The following is a 26,806-nucleotide window of genomic DNA, read 5'->3' as shown; positions in this document are numbered from 1 at the left end:
TTTGCATCAGAGCTACGATTGGTGGAGGAAAATAAAATTATGCAAATCCGCAATCCAATGAAGGGATACAAAATTCAGTTGCACATGTCAGAAGTGGACACTTTAACAATTAAGGTTTTGCTTCCTTCTCCCTTTCAATTGAATACATCCAACGTACACTCACTCGTCAAAACAATTATTTATAGTGGTATTTAAGTTTTATTTAAGTAAACAATGATCAGAAAGAATTCAATCGCAAGTTGAACAGAAACTCTGTGATTCTACAGTATAGTTGCAATAATCAATGAAATTCTTTAAATTACAAAGTGTAAGAAAGCGATTCTTTATCTATATCATTTTAAATGACAAGGACAATTTTCTTATAGAATCTGTCAAAACATTTTTAACAAAATAAAAGTTTAAATGTACGGATTTTCTGAGGATCTAGTGCTCAGAAAGTTATTTGCTTTAGATTTTTCTTTTTTAAAATATCAAATCTTAAAATATTATTAATATTCACACAGCTGGAAAGTCAGTTTTCTTTACATATTTAAATTAAATAATGAAACAAAATAAATTAAGCAAATCTGAGCAATTATTTTAATTGAATTTATAAATTGGAAAATAAGCCTAATGTAGGTAAATGGATTTGAATTCGCTTTATTGAATTTTTGAAATAAGTATTATAACGTTCGAATTTTTTACTACTTTCCTGATTGGAAAGGTGCTTTAGAATTATAGCTATCACATCCCCGCCCCCCATTTCCGGATTCAATAATTAATATTTACCAAAATATATTAAATTTTTATTAAAAAAAAGTATTTTTGTGATCAATTTCATAACTAAATTTTTTGCGAAATTTGCATGATAAAGATTAACCCATTGAATAGCTGGAATTGCATGTTATTATGAGAAAATCCGATCATGAGATCGAAAAATATTAAAGAGTCCCTTTCTTATTTTGTGTATTTAAACATCGATTAAAAAATATCTTGTAATAATTGTTTTTTTGTTTCTTATTTAAGGTAGAGTCGTAACGCGCTGCAGTAAATATAAAACAAAATAGTGCGACTCAACATATTAATAATAGCTCTAAAATTAATGCTCCTTTAGGTGTCTAACTATGATAGATCCTTGATTTTTTGCTCGATGATAAAGTTGAGGGTTTCAATAAGTAGCATATAGCCACTTTATTATGACTAGCTCATTCTTTTCTAACTACAGCTTAAGTCTTTCGGCACTTAAAGTAATTGTTACGAATTTTTAATGCCAACCTAGATATTTTTTGCGTCATGTAAGGAATAAGACAAGTAGAATATCAACAGTTTTCCACATTTTTTAGACTGCAATTATAAATTTACCAGATTATCAGTTACAGTATATAGTGAAAAGAACAAAAATGATAAAATTGAAATAAGCAAAAAAAAAGTATTGAAAAATTACAATTTTATTGGGTCAATTGCATCTTTTGAATAATCTGCTGCTTTGAAACATATGTTTGAGAAATGCAGGTAGTTTTTGAAATCCACTTGAATTCTTTAACTAATTTATCGGTCCTTTTGTTACTCCCTCTAGAAAATACTTTAAAATATCGCAGTCCTTCCACCGGTTTCCTATTCCGTAATTTGTTAGCATTAATCTGAATAAAATATTGGAATTCTAAGCCCGAATTCTTATTTTGCTTCTTACGGGGGTGGTCTCCAAATTTTAAAACAATTTTTAAACTGATTCTGTACATTTTACACGTTTACATAGTTTACACGTTTATACAGGCTTAAAATTATTGTGCATTTTCTTCATAATTTTTTCTGCTAATAGATTTTTTCTTCTCTGATGAAATCAAAATTTCTAAATGCTAAGTGGTAAAATACATTAAATTTTCAATAGTTTTCACTTTTACATTTCTCAATAAACTTAATTAAGTTACATTACCATAAAATGCAGAGTAAATAATTTTTAACAAACATTTATCAGTACATCCAGTTTGAAAAAAAAGAAGAGTTACTTTTTGCTTTCCTACTGAAAGCATGGTCTTTACTCGTAGACTTAAGATAATTCTTTTTTGTTATTAAGAATTTGTACTTCGTCTAAATCGAACAAACATAATCTTTCTTTTATCAAAGTAAAAAATATTGTTTCTTCATAATCAACTATATTTCGCTTTTAATTTAGGCAAGATTCTGATATAAATGAAGTGTAATGAAAGTCACCAAATGCAATGCGAAAAGGAAATAGCTATATGAGTTTAAACTTTCTACATTGTATATCCCAATTAAGCATTTATGGGGAACTAGAAACGAGTATTTATAATTATAATTACTTTTAACATAATTTTAATTTCTGCAAAACTTTTTGTAGTTGGAATGCCATAAAAGACATCATGGTAATCTTGAAATGCCTCCAATTTCTTAAGAACACGATTTTAAATATTAAATTGAACTCCTTCGGGTAATATAACTATGAGTCGTAATAAAAATTTCTGAGAAGAGTGTTTTTAGTGAAAAGCGTCACATTTTTTATGTAAGGAACATATTTTTCCCAACACGTTTGTTATTTCTTGGAAATTCCAGACATTTGAAGAAGTTCTTATTGAAAACAATACTAAAGAATGTTTTGATATCGAAATTTAAGAAGCAAATTTCTTATTTCTATAGTACGGAAGGCTTGTCAAGAAAACTAATTCCGGATTAGGTACGAAAAGGTAGAAATTCCGCTTTTAAGCTTATTTATGACTTTCGTAAAATTACGATTTATATAAAATATTCGTACTTTTTTTGCTAAGACAAAGATCTATTTTCTACTAAATAACGAACAGAATATAAAGGTGGCATAAAGTAATTAAGTTATTTTTATTATGAAAACTTATGAATATTTTTTTTCAAAAAAAGTCTTACAAGTTTACAGAAATTTAAAAAAAATATAAATAAATCTAAAATTAAGTAAGAACTAATAAATATGAAATTCATAAAAAAAATTTGAAGTAAAACATAATGCAATTTAAAAATAAAATTTAAATAAAAATAATTTGAAATTAAACTTTTTTACTGTGATCTAATAGAGGTCAGTCATTAAGTGAAGGAAAAAGTATTAAAAATATTTGTGATTTAATTTAAAATAAATTTACCTCCAATAAAATTTTAATGCAGAAAAAGGACTAAATTAAAAACAAAAATATCTCTTTTTGATTTCTAGAAGTAAAAAACAAGAACTGAATCAACTAAACAACCATTTATTTACTTTCAAAAAATTGGATACGATTGTGGAAAATCAATAGAAAGTGAATAAGAAGGGACAGAATTTTGGCACTAAATCTTTTTATGGAGTTTATGGAATTTCTTGTTTCACTCAAAAAGCTTTTAAATAAAATCACATTTTACTGCTTACAAGACAGTTTATATTTATTGATGTATCTTTATGCTGTAAATCACATTAGGGTATTGAAACATAGTGCGAATTTTACAGTGTTAGGATTGAGATATACATTTTGTTTGCTGTCCAATATAAAAAGAAAAATGAAGTGGCACATTTTTTTTATTTTCAGGTTTAAAAAAATATTATTTATTAAAAGATATTATTTTTTTCTTTGCTGCACAATAACTGGATTATAAAAATATTTGCATAATACAGGGAAATTCATAATATTTATTACAGGAAATATTTAGATTTTAAAACCATTTACAATGCCCTGAATTAAAAATCAACAATAATAATTTTTCTTGTTTTTTAGAAAGTAAAATAATACTTTTAAACAATGCTTTTTTTCTTAATCAAAAACAAGAAAATATCAAAATAAGATAATCGATCAATTACAAAATTATTTTAAGTTTGAGTTTAAGTGTTGGTTAACGTAGTGGTGTTTTATCCAAGAAGCATTATTTTCGGTTAACGCATAATTTTTAAATTTTTGTGTGAGCCACAATAGACATTACTTTTTTCCGAGCTTTTAAAATGTCTTTAACATATTTTTTTTAATCATTATTAACTGAATTTTAATTAAATCAATTATTAAATAATTTTTCATTTAAAGCGAACATAAAATATTTTACTCTTTTCCTATCGATCAATGTAACAGGGAACTTTTTTATTTCAATACTGTCAATTAAATTGACAGTATTGATATAAAAAGGCACTATCGCGCCTAATTGAGAACAAAAATCTATTCATAACTCTTTATTCTTAATTTCATACGTAAGGGAGAGTCGGAGAACCCCACCCACAATCAATTTCATATGTATAGAATTATTTTTCAAGTCAATTGGCCATCGGACATTAATTGCTATATTAAAAAAATATTATTTTCAAAGTTTTAAGTATTTATGCAGCTGTTAACATGGTAAACAATAGTTTTGAAAATATGTTGAATACAGTAGTCAGGAAATTAAGAAAAATGGGTTGAATGTTTCGATTAAACTTCATTTTAATACTAAAAAAATACTCTACACATACAGCATTAAAGTATGTAGTCTTAAGTTTAATTCGCACGAAGGATATTTTCAATAGCATTCCCCTTTCTAAAATAAAAGATGCCCTTTTGAATTATTACTATGATTTTAAAAATATCCTTTGCTGCGATTTTGATTATTTTGAAATTCTGATGAATTTTTGTCTTTTTGATAATTATCTTTACAATGGAGGGGATATTTTTCTTCAAATTGATGGAATACCACAGGGATCTAATTATTCATCTCTCTTAGCCAACTTATTTTTGCATTATTTTGAAAAAAATTATAGTCTTAGTATTAAATTTGATTTTAGATTTATTATAATTATCTTTAATTTTCAAAATTATACTAAATTATTAAATAATATTTACCCCGAGGAATTAATCTTGCTTCGTAATTATGATGATAATATAAATTTAAATTTTTTGAATTTTGGTATTATAAAAGAAGAAAATATCTGCTTTGTTGATTTATACGATGAAAGAAATGATTTTAATTATAATATAAATAAAATAATTACTTGGAATTCTAATGGTTCTGGGAACATCTGTTTAAATACCACTTTAAATGAAATAAATAGAAATAAAGGAATATGTAGTAGTATTTATTTATCCAAAAAACAAATAGATAAAATCTTTCAAAATTTGATAAAAACAATGGATACCCAACTAAAGTAATAAAATTCTATATAAAATCATTGAGTTAATCGTATATTATTGTAGATATATTTACTAAATTTTTTTTTTTAATTTATATAATTTTTCCATGTGCAAATCCATTTCAGACAAATCCGTGGCTACAATAATTTACTAAAAAAATTTCTTTGCTCATTTATGTAATTTTTCCTTGTGTAAATCAATTTCAAGCAAATCCGGATCTAAAATTATTTTCAAAATAAATTTCTTTGTTAATTTATATATTTTTCCCATGTGCAAATTCATTTCGGGCAAATCCGTGGCTGAAATTATGTGCAAAACAGGCAATTCATGTTTCTTCCTCTTTTCTATGTTACATTGTTATTTTCTTAAATAAATATTTATTTTCTAAAATTATTAACTGTCAACTTCTTTAAATTATCCAGTATAATATTACCTTGAACACATCCATTTTCGGGCCCCACTTTGGTAACTAACAAACCTAACACACATCACTAATGCAGTAAGAACGCACTTTAATACAAAACTCCTCTAGTTACGCTTTTAGCTCAATTTGTGCTTTTGCTTTCATTTTTTGTAATCTAGCAATCTTGTTTCGAGAATATTTTAAATCATTCTCGAAAAATTTCCCTCTCATGTAAGTTCATTTGATTTTGCTACTCGCTTTACAGATTTCATTTCATGTCTTATTCTGTTTTTTCTTTATATTTTATTTTCTGTTTCTTCGTGATATTTTTACTTATTGTGTTCTACTTTATTTGTTGTAATTTTCTAGTAAAATTTTTGAGTGCTTCTTACACTATTGTATTGATATATTTTGCTGCTTTGACCATATTGATGCAATATTGGAAAGCCGCTATTTTTTGCGGATATAAGCGTGTGAGCTGATGAGAAGATTATATCTTTTATTTTCCGTTTTTTTTTAAATGTTTTTTTTTTCGTCTTTTTTAAAAGTTTTTTTTTTCCGTCTTTTTTAATTTTTATTATTATTTTTCTTTTTTTTTCCCCTTTTTCATTGTTCTGTAATTTTTCCCTTGTTTTCTCTACATTTTGAACTTATTATATATATATATATATATATATATATATATATATATATATATATATATATATATATATATATATATATATATATATATATATATATATATATATATATATATATATATATATATATATATATATATATATATATATATAACATAGTGATGCATGTGCAACAGATAAAACAGAACATACATTATTAATCCAATAGTTACAATAAAACGGTTTTGAATATTTAAATTTTTAAAAAGAATAATGCATCTTTAAATGTTTCATTTCTCAAGAACTGTTTCTCTGAGATCAACCAACTTTTTTTTTTATTTATCTTCTTTTTTTTTAATTTTAGTTGCATTGTCTAAATGATTGATAGCAAAATAATAGCAAAATATTCCGTATATTACTATTCAACAAATGTTTTATTTAATGCTAATTTAAGTAATAAAATATTTTGATTTAATTATCTTTTATAAAAAAGTTTAATATTTTTGTGCAACAAGTTTTTGAATCTCTTAAATAATCCACTGTAGATAAATAAAAATTACGTAATAAAAAGTATATTAGCAAGTATATGAAAAGATGTTTACAATGTTCGTAAAGTTTTCAGAATACTAATTGTTTTAGAGTGATAAATGCAACGCACTATTTAGACAGAATGCATTTTATTGTTTGGTTTTGTAACTGAATATATTGCCAGCTGAATTTAATTAGCATAACGAAAGGTAGTTTTTCAAACGACCAAAACTGAATCATAGAAATTAAAAGTCTGATTCTTAAATCAAAAGTCATTACGGTGAACTATTGTTTTTATTTTTTTATATTTTTCACGTAGGGAAACATTTTGTACGTAATACATAGACGATTGCTGAAAGTCTCTGAAAAAGTTTCGCTGAAGAACAAATGTTAACACAAATGAATATCATTGTCTATGAGAATTTCATCTGTATATTAGCAAATTTTTGAATGCTATTATATGATACTGCTTAGTCTATTAACATACTGGCGGTTTATCAAATTGGCAAAATTGGAAGAATCTTTCTGTCCTATTATTTCTTTATCTTGTAGCATGGAAAAACCGGTTTGCTATGCGAAGAAGACTGTAGGTTGAAATAAGACGTTTTACGTGCTGTAACGTGAGAGTGTTGATCAGTAAAAAGGTCAGTAAAACAATTGATCAGTACTTCATTGGTCAGTAAAAACATTAATTTATGCAAAAATAAAATAAAAAACAGATAAACCTGTTAATTATGAAGAATAATTATCTGTTTTACTAATAAAGCAAAAATAAATGCTTTATTACAAGCTGTAATAATATTAAATATGAATTCCTTTTTATGAAAATATTCACGTCATTTCAATAAGGTATTCCTTAAGAACAAGCTTTTATTTTTTAAATATTTTGTGTTGAAAAAACATGAAAAATAAAATGAAAATCACGAATCTTTGCATGCTAATAGTTTACTTTTATGATGAATATTTTCACCTTTAATATAGATGCATGAGAAATTCAAAGCGGAAAAAAATCTCCTTGCTTATTATTTTTTAAGCTAACCTATAAGAGCCTCTTTTATTAAAAATTCCCTTTCTATAAAGGCGGAAAAAAGTGTAGTAAAATGTATTTTAAAAAAGCAATTTTTCAAATAAAAACTTGTAGCAAAAAAATAAATTTGTTTGCTTTCTTAAACGATGTTCTCAAAAGAAATTGTTTACAGTAAAATCTGTATTTTTAAATGTATTAAACCTGTTCGTCGAATGTATTTCTGAATAATAAAGCATGTTTATTTTTCTTGCACGAAGAAATATCATTTATTTCGTAATTTCGCAGCTCATGTGGAAACGGTTTACAGGAAATTTTGATTTTCAAATTTATAATTCTTATTACCACACATTTATTAAAAAAATTAAATCCAAAAAGCATAATTAATAAATATTGCTTACGTCATGTTCTAAGGTATTATAATAAAATCACAAAATCGTACATATTATAAAGCCGTATTCTATTGTCAATTGTACCAAAATCATAAACAAAGTGCATTATCAAGCTTTTCGATGTTCTCGTAGAGCCAGAAACAATGTGAATTTCAACATTTGAAAATTTAAACCATGTTTTTTTTCTCAGTGCACAGCGAGAAAAATAAAAAAACAGACCACCCAGAATAATTTTTGATCTAATGATCGGATCTTCACGTTTTCAGACTCAATCTTAATGATTCGTGGGGTTTACCTGAAATATGATAATTAATTAGTGGAGGAGATATTTTAAGTTAAGAAATCGGACGCAAACTTGTATTTTCTCCTAATTCGACAAACTCGGATTTTTTACTCCCTAAATATAGGGCGTAGTTGCAATCTCTGTAGCTTAGTCTGGAGAGTGGTTTAAAGTTTGAAACCTTCAATGTCAATATTAATTTTTGCTTATTTAATCATAACTCAAGAACTTTTTATGCACAAAAGTAAAGAACTGGAAAACTTTTTGATTCCTGAGAAATTGAATTTTAAAAAGCTGTATTTTTAATATATATATATATATATATATATATATATGTGTGTGTGTGTGTGTGTGTGTGTGTGTGTGTGTGTGGGGAGGGGTGTTTTCCACACTGCTTTGTAATTGCAAATTTATTAGTTTAATAAATTTTGCATTGGATGGGAAGAAAAGTTGAACTCTCAACTGGGGCGTAGGTGCTTACGATTTTTTAATATAGTGAGAAACTAGCGTTCCATCAAACAATTGACTGTTTATTTTGAAATAGTGAAATAAATAAAAAAACTTATTGCATAGGTATTAAAATCTAAAATTTCTTTTTTTCCCATAAAACACGTGGCTAACAATATTTTCCACTATCATATAATCATTAAATAGTATTGATTAATTACATGTGAAAACGTTTTTGAAATTCTGTCAAATAGAAATTCATTATCCATCAAACCATGCTAAGTCTACAAAAAATATTTTTCGTTTCTCTTTCCAAGTTGTGACTTTCAACTAATCATAGAATAAAAATAAATCACATTTTTCTGTTAGTTATTACTCATGAATTACATTAGATAGAATGATTCTTGGCAATGCGACTGATTAATATTTATACTTTAAAAAAACTGCGTAAGTCATGTTACAACACGTTTTACATGTATTTTGAATGTCCGCTTAATCCCGATTTTTAAAGTACTTTATGCAATAAACACAATAATAAAACTATTTGTCCAAAAACTTTAGTTATGAAAAAGAATAGATCGGTAAAATTTATAATCAAATATATTTTTTCCATCCATATATGGAAAATATTGATACAATTTTGTTTTATGTATCTTAGATGCGCAGAAGGGATAATTCACTAAAATATTTTATCTTTGTAGGCGCCATGGGATTTACTTCATCGTAATGTCCCTAGACTTGGGTCATATTTCTTCTGATTCCATTCATATCACATTTCTTTGTTTCCATAGCTTGCATTTTTTTTTTCTAAACATCCCTCAGAGAGCACTCCGGAAGCAATTTAGACTAAAGATTTTCTTTTCACCAAAATAAGAAAAATGATCTTTTTTAGTTGGAGTTAAAAAACCGTTCTGAATTTTCTAATTTTTAGTTTAATTTTCGTTTATCTAGTGAATTAGTTTTGAACACTATTTTATTTTTTAAGACTAATATAAAAAATGATGTTTAAAAATTTTCTAAATTGTGAGTAAAATGTTTTTAATAATCACGAAGCGTGATTATTAAAAACATTTAACTCACAATTAGGAAACAAACATTTCTGGAGTTCTTATTTTGAACACATTTAGTTCCATTTATTTCTTTTTTAATGTTCAGTTTCTGGTTGTATAGAAGGAAAATCATTTAATTTTGCCATCAATAACTTTTTGTTTACTCGAGAATACACTATAAGTACTGCAAATCGTCATACATTTATAGTTTTTCAGTGAATGCCATTAAATAATACAAGCTGCATACATTTTTCCAAAGCAAAAATCTTAAAAACTTTCAAAAAAGCATAGTTTTAGTTTTGAGCCTACGCTATAAAAACATATTTAAAAACAGACGTAAAACTCAGGTACTTACGGAATTTTGGGGCAATAATCTGAACAATACACATGTACAGTGCTCCAAAAAAACTGGATCGCCATAAATAACTCTTGATCTAATGATTGGATCTTCACGTTCTAGAATCTTCACGTTCTAAATGGTTTAAAGGATTTACCTCGAATATGCTAATTAATTTGGGCAGACGATATTTTAAGTTACGAAATCAGTCACAGAAACATACTTTCTCTGAATAAATATACCTTCTTATTCGCCGGATTTCTGACCCCAAAAATAAAGGGGGAGCCCCAATTTGGGCGCAAATGGTCCTAATAGTTTAATCAATAGTATGGTTCCAGCAGTTTATTCATTAGCGCCGTTAAAAGTTTGTTAATTTTAGCCCCTTCATATTAGTTTTACTCTTTCCGTATCTCGAGAACTTTTCAAGCAAATTGAAAAATGTCTGCAAATAATTATAAAATTCGTTTATCCAAGGATAATTCCAATACATAATAATTATTTTTTATAATTTTATTTAATAAATAGTCGATAAAAATTTGAATTGTAATATATATAATTTTTGACATCATTTAAAAGTACCAAATTTTGCATGTCAAAATATAAAATTTGAATGAAATTGTTTGAGAATCAGTTGATGAGAATTTGAACTTTAAAAAAGATGTATATTTAATTAGCAGTTTTTTTTAGCGCACTGTTCATAATGCTCATTTTTAACAATGAGATATCTGAATGATACGAGATGTTTCACAAATAATTTCCCACTTTCAATGTTTTTTTTAACTGTTTTATTTAGACTACTTGCAACTAATCATGTCTCCAACCAAAGGCAAATCAACCTAGTTTTAATTACAAACGAATTATGAATCATATTTTTACAAATGTAATTACCTAAATGTTTCATTAAATTCCAAAAAACATTAGTTATTTGGCCTATATTCAATATAAAATTTAATTATTGCCATACATAGGTTAAAAAGTCTGTTATAATGAATCGCTATCAACATTGTAATGTGTTTCACTACATCATGAAAATAAAAGATAATTCCTAGCATAGTCAAAATCCAAGAAAGTTCAACGAAATATGATGCACACGTGATTCAGTAAATCATTGATAAAATACAATTAAATGCAAGAGCAGTTCATTTCGGAAACTTAAACACGCTAATTTTTAAAATTTAATTAGGGTAAACCAACCAGTGATGGAACACGACCCAGTGAAGGAACATTTCATATATATTGATTTAAAAAAAGATTTTGAAAGCTTTTCTTTAGATTGATTGGTAACAACAGCTAACTGCCAAGCAATAGGAAGTCATCTAACAATGTATTGGATTACCTGGCACATAGTGTTCTCTGGAAAAAAATTTTTTATTTGTTATTATCTGTGCAACACCTTGTTTCTTTGATAAAATTATAAGGTGAGTTCTTGTATTTATCTGTATAGTGTGGAATTAATTGAATGTAGTGGTTTTATTTTTCTCGGGGTGAAAAAGAGAATTCAAAGTATAGTTATTGAAGCTACGTTTTATTTATTTTAAGCATCATAACATAATCAAGTTCTGAGATAAGGGGGCGTTTATTTACTGGATCACCAAACGATGAAAAACCAGTGAGGGAACAGATTTCTCTAAGTTTATGAAAATAAAAGAAAAACTTTAATTTTCTTGCACCTTTAGTGATGTTATGCATCAAAAGTATGTTAAAAATGCAAAAAACAACTTCTAACCAGTGAGGGAACAGGCATGCTCCTTTACTGGGCAAAGATTTTCCAGTGTATGAACAGTATGTGTTGATATGTTGACACTTCACTTTTCAATTTATGATTTCTAAAAAGTCATCATTTTGTAAAAGTATTTGTATGTTATAATTTCCAGAATTGGCTTGTTTTTAGATGTTTGTGTGGCTTATAAATTCATAAAGAGCACCTAAAAATAACCAAAATTAAGTGTTTCTTTACTGGGAAATTTTGTGTTAATTCAATGGTAAGAACTGTTCCTTCACTCGGTCTTCTTACTGCTTGTTATTTGAACCTCCAAAACCTTAAAACTATATTATGTAAATTCACTACATTTTTTTTTACATAATTTGCAATTAGTAACACATATGTTGACACTGTCATTTGACTAAAATTACGAATTTTAAAATTATTAGGATTTTTTAAAAGACAAACGAAGCTTAAGTGTTCCTTCTCTGGATAGTGTACCCTAGTTCGTGTATCAAATATACTCGTAGCACAGAGAGATTATTAAGATTTATGTATAAATAAAGAAATAAAGAAATTTGGAAAAGTTTCTTACATGGTCTCCGTTGTTTTAACTACTTCATATGAATATTTTTCATTTCATACATAATCAAAAGCATAAATTAATAAATCGTGATATCCTTTTCTTAAACTTAGTTAGATTTAAGAAAAAAATTTTTTTTCATTAACTATGTAATTTAATAGTATACGTTTTAGGAAAGATTTAGAAAATAATTCGTGATCATAAACAATAATCAACAACAAAAAACATTATTTAACGGGCTTAATAACTCCTGCTATCCCAATTAAAAGTTGAAACTTTTAAAGAAAATAATATTCTTTTCTGCAGTTAGGTAGAAAAGCAATTCCAAATGAAACGTGTAAAGGTAAAACGGAATTTTCCGAAGCTCCGTTGAATTCATTACTGATTAAACTTAGATTTCGAGACATTTCGCGGTTGTAGAATTCTTTTATTCTGAAGAATTCTTAAATTAAATGAACCCTAACGAAAATGTAGAACTAAAAAAAGAATGGTTATATCCATAACTTTTGCAATTAATAGGAAAGAGTAAAATAATGATTTTCTCGTTACAGTCCTTAGATATTAAATTGCAAAATTTTTAGTATCAATGTAAAATTAATTAAGTTTCAGGTTCCTTTAATTTGAATACATTTAAATTTTGAATGCAATTTTTGTAAGAAAAGTGTCACTTAATATTCTTTTAGATATGTTTGATTAAAAATGTAAAATAGGAATATATGATATTTATGCATGTTCAAACTAACATTATTGTAAGAAAATGTTAGTATTTTTATATAAACAGGTGATGCAGTGGTAGCTTAGTGGTTAGAGATTCTGACTCCGGTCTGAATTTGAGGGATTCGATCTATGACCCACAGGATACATGCGATACATGTGCTCGTAAAATCTGTGGAATCAAAAGTCCTGTGGTCAAACGATAAGTCGTACCATGGATACAGGGATCTGGAGAAAATTTCCTTCCCTGTCAAATTTAAGTTCAAACTAGAGAAATTGCCTCACGAATGAGTGTTACTGTGATCTACCCGTGGGCCTCTGAGCCAATGTGTACCTTCCCCCATGCGGTGCTCTCTTGTCAAACGAAAGGCGTCCATTCCTGACTTAATGCGCAAAACCAATGTCTGACGAGCTTGGCTTGTCCAAGTGTTGTAAGAAAAAATAATAAGAATTGTTATTTTTTCTGTAAGAATTGTTCAATCATGTAAGGTGAAGAGAAAAAAATTTTAAACTATGAAATTATTTCCAAAATTTTAAATCAATGGCAGATTTGAAGAATTCTAGCAGAAGAAAATTCTCAAGCTTATGTTTAGAATTCCAACTATGTAGGGCGATGGTAGGTCGTTTAAATGTTTAAGTTCCTGATGAATTTCCTTTAATATTGTGATTTACCTACAACTCATTATAATGGGAATAAATTATACTTTTAAATAAAACATTTAGTTTTAAAAACATGCACATTTTTAGTAATCTGTACTATTTTTTTTTAAAACAATTATTATTTCGTCAACTTAGTATAATGTTTGCATGATTAACGCTGTTTTCTAATAAAAGATGTATTTAGTGTACCTCTACACCAATAATGGTGGCAAGTATATACGAATCTTTTTTACAGTATACACTATACTTATAACATTCTCACAACACATTTTCTGAAATGTATATAGTAGGTGAACAACAAAACGCATTTGTATTAATATAAAACTAGGAGTTTCACTTTCAAAAGATAAATTTACTATTTTAAAACTAAATTTTATTTTGAGAAACCAACTTTTCTTTGATTTTTAAATAAAAACAACATTTCGCAAATTCGTATTGCTCCTATTTTTTTCTATTTTTATTCTCATTTATTTGCTCATTCATTTTAGATTTATTTAAATCTTTTTCTCATGGATTTAAAAAGTATTGTTTTTAAAAGTCATATACGTTTTCATCTTTTTCAAATTTATGAGTATCTAAATTTCTACTTTCATTTTTCATATATAAATGGAAACTTCAACAAAACTACAGTAAGAGCGGCGTGTGGCTATCGATTTATCCCATTTCCTCACCTTTATTTATTCTCCATTTACTTTCTTGAGCTGTTATCCTATTTTACGCATTTGTTTATGGTTCGCAAAGATTCTTTTTTCCGCAAAAGCACTTCCGCTCAGAGCATTTATGATCAATATTTGTTGTAGCTCTATTGTTGCGGTTAGCAGTTCAGGATAGAAATGTGAAAGAGAGAATAAGAAAAATTTTCTTAAGAGAAACAACTTACAAAAGAAGTGTTTTTCCGTCATTTAAAGTATTCTAGTTATAGTTTACGGAAATACAATTAATTCATTTTTATTATTCCATACCAATTGCAGTTAAGTGTTTTCTTATATTTTGTGAACATTTTTGTTCCTGAGTAAATACTCAATTTTGCATTGTATATCGGCTTGTTTTGTTATTTATTATTAGTTTTACCAGTTTTTTCACCAATGCTCAATTCATTTAAAAGAGTAAGGGAATGAATGCAGTCTTTCAAAAATGCCGCAATAAAGTCAGATAAGTATTTTATTTTTAAGGATTTTTTCACTTTTTTACCTAAATTAACTATTGTGTGAAATATTTTCATTCTATGAAATATTTATTTTCTAACGAAACTTTAAAACCAGAAAAAAAACATCTTTATGTTAAACAATTTTGAAAATAAGTTTCTTGCACAATTTAAAGTAATCCAGTTTTAATTTTGTGGAAATGCAATTAATTTATTTTTATCAATTCATTATATATTTTGCACTAATTTTTTTTCGGAGTAAATACTCAATTTTGCTTTGTATATCCATATAAATGTTTTGTTATTTAATATTACTAACCAGTATTTTCATTAATATTCTATCCATTGAACAGAATATGAGACAAAATTTATCGATACAATTATAGTAAAATACTGCTTAAAAGTCCACTAATTATTTTATTTTATCTGTTTTGATTAAATTTTACCTAAATCAATTATTATATGAAGCAATTTTTCTAAAACTGACAAGAACTTAAAACTATAATTTATTTGAAATTTTTTTTTAGGTAAAGCAGCTTACAAAAGACGTTTTTTTTTTCCCGCAATTTTTAAGTATTCCAGTTATATTTTAGGAAAATACAATTACTTTTATTTATTAATCCATATAAATGTGACTTATATGATTTCTTGTATTTTGTACGCATTATTTTCGGAGTAAATACTCAATTATGCGTTGTATGTTTACCTATTTGATAATTTATTATTAATTACCAGATCTTTCATTTTTACTCTGTGAGGAGAGTAGGGAAATAAAAGTAGTATTTCAAAAATGCCGCATTAAGGCCAATTAATTATTTTTTAACCTGTTTTTATTAAATTTTACCTAAACTTACTATTATATGAAATAAATTTGCGAAAATTGAATAAGTGAAAAACTTAAATCAAAAATCTATTTCTTTTAAAAAAATCAGGTAAGACAGTTTACAAAAGAAGTATTTTTATCTCCATGTAAAGTATTCTTGAATAGTTATAGTAAATAATAACAAATATAATTTCAACAAATATAATTACAAATATATAATAACACATACAATAAAGCCAATGAATTATTTTATTTTAACAGTTTTTAATTAATTTTTACCTTAAAACTTTTATGAGAAATAAATTTTTAAAACCTGACAAGAACTTAAAACTACAATATATTTTAAAGAAAAATCTTCAGGTAAAGCAATGAAAGGCGTATTGTAAAATTCAAGCGTTTGTACGCCATTTAAAGTATTCTAGTTACAGTTTGCTGAAATGCAATTAATTTCTTTTTATTAATCCATACAAATGAGTGTTATATGTTTTCTTATCTATACGATCTTTTTTCTATGCAAATTATAAATCCTGGATTGTATATCCCTTTGTTTTGTATGTTACTGACCAGTGTTTTCATTATAACTCTATAAATTGAACAGAATTTAAAACTAAAAATAGATTTTGAAAATTCGGAATAAAAATCAATTATTTTATTTTAACAGTTTTTATTTAATTTTTCCTTAATTTAAATATTATATAAAATATTTTTGTGAAAACTGAACTAGAATTTATTATATAACAGCCGTTGAACAGAGCACCCAATTTCGAGTTTACGATTACTAATGAACTCCCTAGCCTTGTCATTTTGAACCTAATCCATAAGGCAAGATAATTCCTGGATCAGGTATTTAGAGAAATTTTTCTTCGGGGAGAATTTTTTTGATGGAATTAACCAGCATTTGCGTAACATGGAGAGGAAAACCACAGAATACTATCACGTTTAGCGTGGCGGGAAGGGGTTTCTAACACATGATTCTTCCACAACTGAGAATATTTTGCAGGTTTACGGATTCGATTCATCTCATAGGGAGGTGGGTGCTCTATCCTTCGAGCCAGAGCGGCTCAGAATTTTTTAAAAAAAAAAAAAGATATTCTCAGGTATGACAGGGAATGTTTGATTTATAATTATAATTGCCTCGCTATTTCTCGGTATTAAAAATCATAAGCCCTGCCGCAGAGAACTCTATCTGGCCGAAACCCAAGAAATTAAATCACTCATAAATACTAATTATTTATGTTTTTAGTCTAAAAAGTATGAAACATAACATGAACTTGCTCATTAACACAGTATTCTAATTATTATTATTGCAACTTTTCATATATATAAGTGGTTTCAAGCTTAGTTACTTTCCATTAAGTGGTTTCAAGTTCTCCGCATCTGGAATGTGATATTTTGTTACGCTCTTCGAGCTGTAGTTACTTCAGAATTAATTGTACTTTCATTACAGCTATTGATTTCTCATATTTTAGGAGCTTAAAAATCATTTTTCTATGCTGACATCATGTAAATAATTAGTATAATTCAGAGTTTATAGTCTTAATGCAAAATTGTCTAGTTCATATAGCTTTACAGGTTCATTGTGATTTCGACTAAACGATCTCTTATGTTCTGAAGAAAACAAAAAAAAAAGCAGACAAAATTTCTCTCTCTGATTTTATTGATAAAAATATTTAAAAAAAGTAGGTTTAAAAATTTTTTCTCTAAAATTTAATGTAACAATTATTAAAAAAAAGCATGTTTTTTTTATTATTCTCATTGAAAATAAAAAGATATTATTAAGCAAATGCAATCAATTTCGACCTTTCTTCGAATTTCTAAGTGTTTTTAGGAACAACACTTTTGTAAAAAAAGTTAAAAAATTATAGCTGCTTGTATTAAAAATAGCAATTTATTGTTAGTGAGTCGTAATAATCAATTACGAGTTTAGTGTGTGCAGTTTTGTAAAATTATAAAATGTATTTTGCTGTTATTTGAATTTTTTTTCCCAAACATATATGTAGGCCATGTTCTTAATTTTTTATTTGAAAATCAATCTAAACTTGAATTATCTCAAGAAAAGATTTTAGATTGCACGACGGTCAAGATTTATTCACAACTGCCAAAATGACAGGGATGGAAAATTCTTAATTTGGTTTTTATCCTCCTTATTTTATTTTAATAAATAAACTGATGGCAGATGTTTAGTCTATTTAGTAGAATCTTTCGATAGGCATAAAATACAAGGTTGTCATCTAATTAAAATTTGTCATACATTAAAAATATGAGTTATAATTTACACGTGATATTTCTGATTAGTTTACATTTTTTCTGAAGAAATTATACCAATACAAAGGTGAAATCCCCATCGGTTTTGTTAAGGCAGTTTAGTATAATACATTCATCTGTTTTAGAATTTTGATAATATCTTTGTTTTTGCGTAATTAATGCTAAAATAATTTGCGTCATTCAAATCGTAATAATTTTAAATTGAACTAGGTAAAAAAATCAAACTTTTAAAGTTCGAGTTTGAGAGCTTGGTGAATTGCGAGATTAATTTTTTTATCAATGGAATCAGTAAAACATTAGAAGAAAATACGCATTCTACAGTAATTGCTTAAAGCTAAAGGATCGCTTTATCGAGGAGATAAATATTTGAACAAATTTTAGATGCACAGTAAACAAATCAGTTACCTATTGCAATTTCGAATAATAAAAGCGTCTAAGAAAACTGCAAGTGCTTATTCAAACGTAAATTGTAAGCAAAGATCTATAGAATCTATAATATTGAAAACGTGATTGAAGTCAGCATTGTCTATCAATGGAAAACAATCATCGACATATCGTCTATAAAAGGGGAACTTTAATAAATCAAAGAGTTTCGCTTGAAGCTAGGGCATACACAGGAAACTTAAGAAGGGGCTGAGAGGATTACCCGTAGCTAAGCCATCACTCATTGGAGGAAATTTACCATTAAAAGTAAAGGTGGATTACTATAAATACATGTGAGTATAAGATGTACTGGTTCGTAAATTTCAACTTGGCTAAAGTGGAACTCATGAAATCTCTTTTTAAGGCTAAAAAGGTGTCACATGAAGAAATATTAACACCATTTTGAGTCTGCAAATTTGAATCTTGAAATTTAATATTCTTATAAAATATAAGTGGAAAAACATATTTTTCAGGAAAAAAAGAAAAAAAAACATTTTTAGAGTTTCATTCTTTGCCAGTTTCTTTTTCCTAGTTTAGACCAGGTTTTGGTGCTCAACTTCAAATATTTTTATATCACTCATGGGCTGCAACAGTGGCACAACTCAAAAAACACGCGTTTTGAACTAAGAGCAGGTGTAAATATGAAAATACGCATTCTTTTCCGCAGCAATTCTAGCACAACTCATAATTAAACTTGAAAGTAATCTTCATCTAAGCAAACTAAAGCATTTCTTATGCATTTTCCTTAGCAATGAAAACTTTAAACCCACTTATATCAAAACATGATTTTTTTGAATTGTGCCGCTATTGCAGCCCATGAGTGATATATATATATATATATATATATATATATATATATATATATAAATGCTTTTAATTTTGGCTGTACAATTACTTGTAAATTAATGATTTTCAAAATTATTTTTATGATTTTTGAATTTTTATAAATGATTTTTTTAATTATTTAGTAAATATAAAATTGTGCTAAGATTAACAGCAGAATTGTTTTACCATCAGCACTACATACTAATTTTCAAAAATGGATAGGCATATTTTGAACAAACTTTAAATACTAGAAATAGTTCTTTCTTTCAGTAATTATCCTTTCAGTTGAGCTTACCCTCTCCTGCTCATACTCTTTACGTTTCTGATAATAAGGAAAAATGAAATTTCAGAATTTAATGAATTGCTCCAAGAAAAAGAAAAGAGCAAGAAATACTTATGAACTTTACATAATAAAACTTTTTACTTTTTTTTCAAAAAGGCAATGACTTTAATGACTTGTAATTAGTTGAAAGAAAGCTAAATAATACTAAAAATCTAAGGGTTACCGAGCTAGATGTATGGGCTGTTAATTTCTGCTCCCAAAAAGTAATTTATTTTGGCTTCTAAAAAAGTAATTTCTTTTCAAGAAACTGTGGATTTTAAAAAAAAATCCTTCTTTTTAATTTTCATAATGTCTTCTAATTTTTCTTACGTTTATTTTTGTAAGTTTTTGCAAGTGAAATGATAGTTCTTCTTTGTCTAGTTTATTACTATATTGTAAAAGGAGGTATAGAAAAATAAGTCCTCAGTTTTTTATAGCTTCCAGATTTTCAAACTAGAATAAAGACAAAAGTTTTTAACTATTAATTAACTATTACTGTAATTACAATCTACGCAGCACTCCAAAAAATATTTTAAGCGCCTGGTTTCAAAACTGTTAATAAAAAATCATATTTTTTAAAAAATTCGACATAAAAACTAAAAGAAATTTATTATTTTTAGTCTTTTAGGTATTGTAGAACATAACAGAAATACCATCACTTTAATCTTCATATTTTCTTTTTTAAAAAAAGTAAGAAAACTTTATGTGTTTAAAACATGTTGGCTCGAAGAGAAACACCACTAAAAAGCAAACCCAACATAAATAATCTATTGTAAGTATTTTTTAAACAAATAATTAAATTTTCATTGATTATTTGTATTAGTCAGAACTTTTTTGAAATGTATATTATGTATTGTAACTGAAATATTTACCTACCTCCTCTCTTAAGTAGCGTTTTGTGGCCATTTTCAATCAGGGAAGATCCGAGATAATATATCAATTTTCATTCTATCCTTATATGTGTAAGGATAGAATGATTATTCTGATTATTAGTGATTATTCTTCGTAATACTAAACTGACCTATGCTTCAATTTCACATATTCTTTTACAATTAGTATAAGGGACGGTTAGATATTTTGGCGTAAGTTTTATGTACCTATGGTATTTTTCTAACATTCAATCATACACATTTTTATTGGAATATATACATATACAATAAATTTTTTGACCAATACTATTAAAGAAAAATTACATAATTTTTTATTTCTAAGAACATATAGATCATGCTGATGGTTATTTATTTATTGCTTTTTTAACTTGAATTGTTTTTGATTTTTATGCCAGCTAACTATTGTATTTTTCTTCTTAATTCTTAATGTTAATTTAAATTGAATTAATGATTAAGTAAGCGATTAATTTAAATTTAGAATGTAGAGGCATAAATGTACTACAAGAAATATTTCTGTTTCATTAAGGTTTAAATATGAAAAGGCTTTTATACATCTTATATTACTAAAAGAGTCTTTAACAATCAACTTCTCGCTTTCAAAAAAAAATGCAATGGGCCCATAAAGATGATAAAATTGATTTTATTGGATATGAAATTTGACTAAAACTTTTTTAATTATTTTCCGAAAGATGTAAGTTAATTCAACTCATGTTTTTTTCTATTTCAAATAAAGTAGTTTAAGATTTAGTTTTATACATGCAAACATGGTAGATAATATTCTACTTTCAAACCAGGAGCAATTCAAGTTTATTTTTTTTAGTCTCCCACCAACTTAAAGTTTTCAAGCAAAATCAATATTGAGTTAGACATTTGGATCTATTAGAGATACCTAATAAATGTAAAACTCAAGCGTAGCCTTGTAATTTCGAACACGAATCAGAAGTCAAGGGAACTCCTGAATCAAGAAGTGGAAGAAAGTTGCGTTCATGGTGGACTGTTTTTGATGGAGTTATATTGAGGGGAAAACCACGAAAACCTGCAATGGTTAACATGACGCAAGGAAACACTAACACATGATTCATCTAACACTCTTAAAATTTTACATCAGCGCTGTAGTCGGTGCAAGCCTTGTGCAGAATTCGTCTCGACCAGTCACCGCAGTGATTCGAACCCTGGCCACATCATTGAGAGGCGAGCGCTCTATCTCCTGAGCCACCACTGATTCATCCTACGTATTTTATTTTATATCCGTCGATGAACCGCTACGATTCGAACCCTGGTAACATCATTGGGAGGTAAAAGATCTATCCCCTAACCCACCTATTCTACATATATAAGTAATCCAATTCAGTTTTGTTGAAGTGGTTTCAGAGTAAAATGCATACTAAATTGTATATAGTAATTATTTGTTTTCTAGCAAAATGGTTAGAATAATGAACCCACCGAGTTTCGCTTTTACAATTATATATTAAAATAAAAATAATATAATAAAAATAGTAAAAATATAATACAATTGAATCAATGCAGGAACACTGTATTGCACTTTATAAAATGTCAAACGTAATCCCGGTACTATATTGACAATATCATGATATTTTTGTTGATATTTATTTGCAGGCAACTTATTTCTTTCCGTGAAGTATAAATTATATTTTAGTGCAGTCAAAATTTAACATATTTTTTCTTGCTATTGCGTATTAGTTACCTGAACATGATGAAAAAGCTGCTTTTTCGGAAAGATAAAATATTCTCCTTATACATTTTTTAGAGTTGTAAGGTAAAATTCGATTGAAAATTTATCTAAGGGAATAGCTGAGTATTTAAAATCAACTTTTTTCATCTCATTATTTAATTAAAGAAGTATTTATTTTTCAGTACCTCTTTCAGTTCAGTTCCGGCTATTTATTATTCAGTACTTTGTGATAGTGTTAACATGGTATAGATATTTAAAATGATAAATAATGATAGCAGTAAACACTCAGTTACTTCCCTATAAATTAATATTTTTCTTATGATTTACTGTGTTTAATATGAAAGAAAAAAATTTGAAAAAAAGGAAGTTTTTGCATGTACCGACTAATGAATTTTATTTTGCATAATTTAACAATATTTTTTTGATAATAACTCATATTATAATAAATTCAATATCTTTTTTTTCTGAATTAAAAATTATTATATTACAAAATTCCAGGATTAAATAAAAATAATTTCTGCCTTTTTTCACCCTCTACTCATATATTTAGTAGGTAGGTAGTTTATTTACGTCGCACTATATTGGCGACAATCTGGGAAGCAGACCTGCCATCGCAATTTTTATCCTCTGAGGAGGGGAATGAACCTCCGCATTGGTATCTCGATGACCTGCGAGCGAACTTGAACTCTTCACGGTCGAAACTTCTTGATAGAACAGTTTAAAGAGGACAGACGCCGCACACCATCGGTCCCTAGGCAGGCTGATCAAAGTGGTCACCCACCCGCTAACTGACAGCCGCAAATGATGCTCGACTTTGTTCTATTGGGAAATGTGACTTCATGATCAATCCACTGTAGGACACTTTCACACAGTTTTATTTCTTTTTTGTGGGAGAACTACAAAAATTATTAAAAAAGAAAAAAATTAATGATGGTAGAAAATAATTCATTTTTCGATGTAAATTGTTAATGATGTTAAAATTCCCTTCATGAAAATACAGAAGAATAAAATTTAAATGTTATATTATGCAAAAAGAAAAAAAAAACTTAACTTTTCATTCACTTATTAAATGTTTTTTTGGTAATAATTTTTTTCTTACTCTAAAAGCATTTATACGTACTTAAAATATTAATATTTACTTTGATTTCTCATAGATTATAAATAAAATTATAATCTATGAGATAAAAATAATATAATAAAATTATTATATAGTATAAATAAAATCAAATACACTTGTAAATATGTCAAAGTGAGTTGTGAAAGTTTTTATATATTTTCAAGGAAAAAATGCTATTTGAAGCTATTTCGCTATTCTTTTGTTGTATGTTTTAAGCGAAAAAAAATCGAAGTTACTTTGCGCCTATGTATGTTAGTGTCAGTTTTCACTATCCGAAGGTAAAAACAATTCCAAAAGCATTTCACGTTCCATTTGGAAACACATGCGCTTGTCACTTTCGTAGAGCAAAGAAGCTCATACCATATTTCTCGCTTCCAGTAAAATGACTCATATTGTGGTTTAGAAAGAAAAGAATTTTTCTGTAGTATCATCATATTTCAGAATTTATTTAGTTTATTTTTTTCTTTTTCCAGAGCAAGTTTATGAACAATTGTTATGTTAAATAGAAACAGTCATTAAAATAAATATAAACTATGTTAAAGATAAGCAAACGATTAAAACACATTGTTCTATCCACAATTTTGTTTTGATAATATCGCTTGTAACTATTCAAATTACGGATAGTTAGTCTCCGAGCACTTTCTGATATTTTTCACTAGAAAAATGCCTCTAAATTTTTATTTTATATTTTATGCATTACAATAGTTTCGGGTAAAGTTATTTAAATAAGCATTACTAGACTTTCGTGAAACGTGAATCAATGCTTTACAATTCAGTCGTTGATTCTTAATTAAGTTTTAGTTTTTAATTTCAATCGTTTATTTTTAATTAAAAGGTATTTTTACTGAAAAATATTATAATTGAAAAAGAGAGTGCTTAAAGCCGACTTGAGCGATATTGTTGTATTTTTTCCCTTCCTAAACCATGCAAGAAAAATCATTTTTATATTATATTTAAAGTAGCCCAATTATGTTTACGTTTTCCTGAAATTAGCAGGCAGTAGAAAAAATTCAAATCTCCAAACATCTGATCAATTATTACTTTACATTTTTTATTATTTTTTATAATTTTAGGGGAGAATTAATAAGTATCGTTTTAAGAAAAGTTATTGGTTTATAATTATTTTTATTATTTATATGAAGTGTTTATAAGTTTTATACATTATTTACGTTTTTGTTGATAATATTAGCTCTTCTAAATTGCACATTCGAAAAGCATGAATTTTATAATCACTTTGGTTTTAAAAGACTGATTAGTTGAAGTTGTATTAAAATTATATAAACACTTTAAAATTTTTAAAGTTCTAAAATTTTAAATTCTCTATATATGTTTATTCATGGAAAAAAAATTCATCACTCGATTTCTCAATTTAATTATAAAAGTGCTTAAGTGAATTAGCTTTGCAAAGATGTTACTGTCAAACTATGACTATTACGTTTAATACGTGGAAATAGGAACATTAAATCAAAGTTAGTCCTGTTAATTTTTTATGCTGCACTGACTCAATATTCACAACATTCACTAGGATATTAATCCCTTCTTTCTCACTCCCGCCGGAAAGGCAGGGTCAAGTTTTGACCTCTATTTCTTGAGTCCTTGATCGAGACTCAAGAAATAGAGGTCAATCCTTGACCGCGCTGGAGTGTTAAAAAGTGACTCGCCAAAAAGATTTTGAAATATACATATTTCCTATGCCGGGAAATATGTTCATATCTTAATATATATGTCACGGCGAAAGACCGAAATCGGTGGTTGTTGACTTTCACCAGTGACTGTCGACAACACCAAATACGTCGGTGAAAGATCGAATATTTCATTGCATTCTTGTACATTCGGACCCTCACCGGTGTATGTCGACAATCACAGATATGCTTTGGTGAATGTCCGAAATATTTATTGCATTCGATTTGATATGAATTTATTCGAGGATATAATTACATTTATTCGATATTTTAACCCAACACTGATGTTTTTTTAAGGTTAAGTGCCACTGCCCGGTATACATTTGCCCGGTATACCCTACACTGATGTTTTTTTAAGGTTAAGTGCCACTGCCCGGTATATATTTGCCCGTTACTACAAACACTGATGTTTCTTCTAATCTATCGTCAGTAAGTAGTATAATATAGAATAAATATAAATATATCAAATAAATATAATAATATTAACGAATAAATTAATATAAAATTGGCCATAACAAATATTTCGGACATTCACCAAAGTGACTATGTGATTGTTGACATTCACCGGAGAATGTTGACATTCTCCAGATTTCGGTGTTTCACCATAACATATACACCAAATAGCATTGTCAAACTATTTGTACTGTGTTTGGACATAGTTTATTGCAGAATAGATGCATACATTCATCAAACATGTAAGATAAATATTAATCCTTAAATAAAACCATTAGTAATTATATTGTATTTACCATTAGTTTTATAAAATTTTCTTGAATAAAACATAAGAACTTTCATGACTATTTTCTTAAAAATTATGACAACACTAAAGCGTTAATAGGCATTTTCTGTTAAATGAAGCCATACAGCAGCATCGCCAAGAATTATTTATTTGTTATTTTGATTACATAGCGAATGCATTTAAATGCTTTTCCCAAATAATGTTTTTAATAAAGAACCGAATTACAGCAAAAGTTCTCATTATTTACTTAATTAAATTCCCGCTTTGTAAATAAATGAGCAAGATTATATCATTTCTAGATCTAAGATAATGATATGACCGTTTTTAAATGTCTTAATGAATGCTTGATTCCATAATCTTAATTTAATCTCTGATTCAATGATGTTAATTTAAAACAATTTCTTAAAAGCATTCTGTGGTATTATCTTGCAAACCTATTGCTCATTCTTACGTTAACAACGAATTTTTAATGCCTTTTCTGTATGTAGATTCTTTAATGATCAGGATCTTACTGTTTTCTGCAAGGCGATGTAGTGAGATTTAATCACCATTTAGAGGTATTCCATTTTAAGAACTTCTATAAATAGGTTTTCAGGTTTTCTGAAATTATTTTGTCGTACAACATTTCAATTATTGGCTTCTGTGTATTAAAATTACGACAATTGACAGAAAATGCTAATTGATAATTTACTAAAATAAAGTACAACAAGTTTCAATACTTTTAAAACATGTATATATTAGTTATTTTTGAAATTAAAAATGAAATAATGTAATAGGAAAACTTTATAAATCTGCTTAAATTTATTATAAATAAATATATTAATAAAATATAATACAATATTTTAATATACATTAAATATTAAAAATTAAATACTATTATTATAATGATGTAATTTGTAATAAAAATATTAAATTTTTTTGTTTCTGGATATCCGATCAGTGCTAAATTATAAATTTATTAAGAAAAATAATTTCATTTTTTTTAAGTAGTTTTTAGTTCATTTAAAATATTTTTTTTTTCAAGTTTCATTTGCTAAAACTGTAACAAGTCTTATGTCTTTAC

Source organism: Parasteatoda tepidariorum, chromosome 3 (assembly GCF_982258835.1).
Source record: "Parasteatoda tepidariorum strain Cologne lab strain chromosome 3, Ptep-v5.0, whole genome shotgun sequence".
NCBI classification, from domain to species: domain Eukaryota; kingdom Metazoa; phylum Arthropoda; class Arachnida; order Araneae; family Theridiidae; genus Parasteatoda; species Parasteatoda tepidariorum.
The sequence above is the reverse complement of the archived record's forward strand: the minus strand, read 5'-3'. Positions refer to the sequence as shown.